This window comes from Myotis lucifugus, unplaced genomic scaffold, assembly GCF_000147115.1.
Source record: "Myotis lucifugus unplaced genomic scaffold, Myoluc2.0 scaffold_636, whole genome shotgun sequence".
Taxonomy (NCBI): Eukaryota; Metazoa; Chordata; class Mammalia; order Chiroptera; family Vespertilionidae; genus Myotis; species Myotis lucifugus.
The window spans coordinates 51253-57252 of NW_005871684.1; positions in this window are offsets into that span (position 1 = coordinate 51253).

A 6000-nucleotide genomic window follows, 5' to 3' on the forward strand; every position below is an offset into this window, starting at 1 on the left:
AGTCAAGCAGGAGATTAGAAATAAAACCGGCACTGTTATTAGGTCTCGTATTTCTTTTCTTGCACTGGCTGGTAGGTCGCCTGCTACTTCCCTTCTCCCTGTCAGACCTCAAGGGCCAGTCTGCCACAGGGAGGCGTGGCATGAAAGACAGGTGGTCCTCCAGGTAGCGCCCCTTAGAGCCAAAGCCAGAGTTCTGCTTCTCAGCCATTCACTCTTCAAAGGGCCTGAGGGATCTGGAAATGATGGCAACTACTTACCTACTGCTTTTCTAAAAAACCTGGAAAAGGTTTGCTGTGTTATAAATCATGTCGGTAGGTCTGGATGTTCCTACTTTTATTTAAAAAATATTTTTATTGATTTCAGAGAGGAAAGAAGAGGGAGAGAGAGAGAAAAAAAAACACCATCAATGATGAGAGGGAATCATTGATTGGCTGCCTCCTGCACTCCCCCAGGCTGGGGATCGAGCCCACAACCTGGTCATGTGCCCTTGATTGGAATTGAACCAGGGACCCTTTAATCTGCAGGCTGATGTTCTATGCACTGAGCCAAATTGGCTAGGGCCATGTCTGCATTTTTATTAGGCAAATGTAATGGTGCCTTTGGGAAGAGTGTGCAGTGTCTTTATTGGTAACCAGTATTTTGAAACATATCACATGATTTGTTGTAAAGAATGTCAGGTGTGGGGAATAGTTATCATGTAGGTCATTACATGTGGCCATTAGAAAACTGCATGTCCTTTCATTGTAGCCCGGCTTTCAGTGCTACTATGACCCTCTGTTGCCTCCAGTTGACTGTTAATCATCCCCAGGATCACAGCCACATGTGCCTTCTCTCCTCCTTCCGGCCAGTTACATTCCCGTGCTTCGGGGAGGGGGGATTGTCATTGTGAGAAATAAAACTACTTCTGAGCTTAGGGACAACAAGCCAAGTGAAACTCAACCAGCGTGTGGACTTGCTGGGAGGCGGGAGAAACAGACACTTTAAACCCTGCACGTAAGGCTGTGCAAAGACAAGTGGTCAATGGTGTAAGTAGGACAAGACTGTGAAAAGTCAAGTGGCCGATGGACAAGCCCGAGGCAGCTGGGGCACCAGGAGGCAGGAGCTGCAGGCACGGCTACTCGGCAGGAGCGTGTGAGGGACGCTGCCCGGGTTGCCCTCGCTCTTCCTCTAGTCTTGCTTTCAGGACCAAAGGCTGAGCCCAGTAGCAGGCCTGCCTCTTGGCTGTAGGCCAAGCAAGTCCTGGCCCTTCAGGTTTGTGGTGGAGGCAGGCACCTGGGTTCCATGTGGCAGCTTGCCCGCAAACACGGGCACAGGTGACACCACAAAGGAAATCGAAGTGCTGCTGAGGAGCAGGAAAGGGTACCGAGTGGGAACACCAGTGGTGGGTAGCCCTGCCTGCCGCCCTCCCAGTCCTTGCGGGGGCCACGCTCCCGGATCCCTTTCCTGGGTTGATGCTGGTTGAAGTGGGCTGCAGAGATGACCCTCCCCTCCCGCGCCCGTGTATTTCAGAACAAGGATTCCTTCGTTTTCATTCCATCTTCCTTTTCTGTCATCACGGATACTTTCTGGCATTCAATCTCATGGTCACCGTTTCTTTTCCCTTGACCTTTAAGATGTTCACCTCCTCGTTTCCCAGTTATTACAAAGGCAGCTGGGCCTTGATGCTTCTCTCGCCCTAAAGTACCATCAGGGCTCCCAGGCTCTCAGGGAGTCTCACTCTGCCCCCTCCATCGTCGCTGCCTCTCTCTCCTCCCCTCCACAGCGCCCAGCTGCTCACCAGCCCCAGGGACTGTCCTGTGCAGTCTTCGCCCATCCTCCCCCTCACCAAGCACCCATTGGCCACTGTCTTCCCAGCCTTACATTCTGGCTCTAAAGCCACCCTGGCCTCCTGCTGTCTGTCTTCCTCCTGGAACAGTTTGCTCCTCTGATGAGTTCCATGTGGGCGGTTATCAGGGATGAATCCTAGACCTGTCACCACTTCTGTTTCTTCCCAGTTGGTACTGGCCCAGGCAACTGCTCAGGTCCCCACTGCTGTGAGGTGCGCCCTTTTCACTTTACTTCATTACGCCTCTTTGATGAAAGATGTATTATTTTTTTTTTCTTTCAGACTAGCTAGCCATGCATTTTGTGCTAGTTGGCTAGAGATTGTAATCTTCTGGAGTTTATGGGATTCTTTCATTACTTTTTTGCTAATGACAGGTGCTCAATAAATATTATATGAATGAAATAAGTTAATATAAGGTAAAATGGACATCTTAATAAAAGTCTGTAGGAAGCTGCATACAGTAGAAACAGATGTGAGATAGGCATAACTTGGGGCATACTAAAATTTTATGAATATAAGCACAATTGTTTACTGAGCTCTTTGAATTACAAATTTGGGATGTGGTTCTGTATTGAGAGTGTCATAGAAATCAGACTAAAAGAGCATATCACATTTTATTATCTCTTAAAAATTAAGAATTCACTTTAGAACTGTATGGGAAGTAATAGGAGTCCATAAAAAATTTTAACAAAAATTGTATGCCTTTTTATTTTGTAAAGATGAAATCAGTTCATTGACAGTTATTAGATTTCTATGAGAAAAACAATGTTGATCCTTCACATCTATGACTTATTATAATTAATTGCTTCATAATCCAGTCATGTTTTTATTAGAATATATTTTCTCATTATTGTGGAAATTATAATAATGTAACTGAATAACAAATAAGGTAATAATTATATGTATCTTAAAGTATAAGTAGTCACCTGTTGCAGCAAAAAAAAAATGATTCAATTTTTAATTGTAATTTAAACTATTTCACACGAAATATTTTTGGTGATAATTTTTTTTCTTCACTAGCCAATTTTCTTTGCACACTTCTGGATAAATTTTCAGTAGACATATAGTTATAAATGATGAAGTAATTAATTTAATAAAGGGATATCTTGATGTGACATTGTACCAGGTAAATAGTTATTTCTGAGAAAACACTTGCTGGTGTTAGCTCATGAAACTGAGGAAGGCATGGAATTCCCCTTCATTACTATTATGAAAATGAACATATATAAATATATTCAATCAAAATATTTGTAACAGACACACAAATGCACAGACCCAGAAAAACAAAATTTAAAAATATACCTTAAGACCTGGCCACTATTGTTCAATGGTTAGAGCATCAGCCTGTGCACCAAAGGGTCATGGGTTCGATTCCTGGTCAAAGGCATGAACCTGGGTTGCAGGTTCCACCCCGAGTGCAGGAGGCAACCAATCGATGTGTCTCTCATTTCTCTCTCTCTCTCTCTCTCTCTCTCTCTCTCTCTCTCTCCCCCCCCACCCCTTTTCCCTTCCACTCTCCCTCCCATTCTCTCTAAATATCAATGGAAAAATACCCTCCAGTGAGGATTAACCAAAATATATATACCTTCATATTTTCTTCTTCTCCTTCTTCACCCAAATACCTTAAATGAAATCAGTAGGTCACCGTTTGGCCAGCAAACAATGTCATTTCTTTGTAGCCCTTTATGAGGGTTAATTAGCATCATCTCTAGACCCTGAGCTATAATGTCATCCATCCTGATAAGACTCGTTAGAGAGAACTCGGAGGCTCACATTCTGGTTTCACAGAAGTGCACATTTTAGAATCTTATTTTCGCAGGAAGGCTATACCATCTGTCTCCATGTTAATTTATTGCTTTCAAATGCGTTAACTTTTTGTGCTTTTTGTTACATAAATTTTGACATTGTTTACTTATTAACCCTTGTGTTTCTAAGGTAGAATTGAATTTTTACTCTACATACCCCACATAATAAAGTGACTGTAAAGACAAGAATATTTGTTAATATTATATGCACTGACAGAAGATATTTATAATGCTTCTTCTGTCTCTCAAAGAAAGCCAACTAGAGAGAGTTCAATTATATTAATTTAAAAAATATTTTAGGCTCACTTTTTGCTTTAGATTTATGTACTTTAATTGTATGGCATTTCATGATTTTTAGGAATAATTGAATGCTTCCTGGGGAAAAATCAAGATGGCTGATGCCTCAGAGAAAAAGAAATAAGTCAGAGATGCTCTGGAAGCCATTTTAGGAGGCGCCTGGAAATAGAAAAGGGAGTGAGTCTGCAGTGGGGTAGTGGCGGAGGGTGTGGAAATGAGAGTGGACAGAGTTGGGGGGGGCAGCACAGTGCAGAGGAGGGGCCAGAGACAAGACACAGGTGTGTGGAACGCAAGGCCACAAGTCCCACACCCGAAGAAGGGGCACACCTGAGAGGAGAGGAGATTTTTTATAGTTACTTTTATTGTTGATTTAACAGGTTAGTTTGCCTAATTAAAGCATTCCAGGAGACCAAGAAAAAGCCAGTAGAAATAAATGAATGAGTGTGTGAAATCTCTGAGGGTAAGAGAACAATAGAAAGATGAAGGGTTAGTTTTATTATAAGGAATTCAGAGAAAAAAAGAAAGCATAGATTATGTTGTATAAGCTGTAATTGTGAATCTCAGTGGAATGCATTAGACATTTCCTGTGGATGCATATGTCAGTGACAAAAAACATGTTCGTGGAGCGTTAGTAATGAAACATTCTATGTTCTCTTTGGGACTATCTAGAGGGAAAAGAAAGAATAAAGCTTTTGATCTGTTTCTGCTGCAAATATTGTGAGTGGATTACAGATATTCACATACAAAATAGTTACTAGAGATTTATTGGTCTAAGGTTAAAGAGACATCGTAGTGCCGTAATCTTGCACCAAGTCCCTGCACATACAGTTGATTCAATGTAGGAGAAGTTAAGGACAGGAAATGCTGGGGTAGAAGAGGTCAAATAAGCCAAAAATGATGGCGTGAATGGGTGTAGGGAATGGTGTCGTTATTGTCAACAGAAGTGATGAGAGAAAAAGGGACAAAAGTGAGGACCAGGGTAAAAACAGAGCTTGAGGCACATTCAGAGGTGGAGGAAAGGCAACTACTTTTGTTGGTAAGGTTGAGTTCTTCCTTGAGGACAAACATTCCCGTATTTTGGTTAAAACTTTGTCCAAGGCAAAAGTAAAGTGTTCATGTGAAATCCCAAGGACAGACTAAGAAATAAATAAGGCAGGAGGGTTAAAGAAGACCAATTGTTCAGATAAGCTCTGAAGACATGATATTAACATCATGAAGATAAATAATGACCATAGCAGGTTACATTTATTGAACATTTCTTATTTGTTTATCACAACGTTTTGTGTCTTGAGAGCATTTATTTCATCCTCACAACAAGTCTTTAGGATAAGCATTCCTTTGATCTCCGTTTTATAGAGGAAGCTTATGAGGATCCAAGGGATTTGTCCAGGTTCCAAACTGGTAGAAATTCCTTCCTGTCTGAGCTTGATCACTACAAACAGAGGAAAGGAGAGAAAGAGCAAGTTTTCATCATGAAGAAAAGGGTCGGGAGAAGGAAGTTAGAGGAGAAGAGAGATCATGCCGTGGAAACAGGAGTCCCATATACTTAGAAGAGGACCTTTTCGGGGCTCCAGGTGGAACCCCAGTGTAGCAGCCCACAGGGAGAAGTGCGAGATTTCGAATGTAAAGTCAAAGTTTAGGAAAGTTTTAGTTGTGTAACTAAAAACCTTTCATCCCTTATTTTTTCTTTCTATACTCAGTGTTGAGTAAAGTAGGTGCCTAGTGAAGTTTTATTGAAAGGGTGACTAAAATCATTATAAACTGATGAACAAAAATAGATACAGAGGCAGAGCAGCATCGAATAGACTGTCAAACTACAGCGGGAAGGCCAGGGAGGGTTGGGGGGAGGGGGTAAGAGATCAATCGAAGGACTTGTATGCATGCATATAAGCATAACCAATGAACACAAGACACTGGGGGGTAGGGGAGGCTGGGGGAAGGTCAAAGGGGAAATAAAAGGAGACATATGTACTACTCTTTGTAATACTTTAAGCAATAAAAAATTATATATATATATAGAAAGGGTGACTAAAGAGGCACAAGGAAACCTGATAGCTGATTGGTCAATGTTAG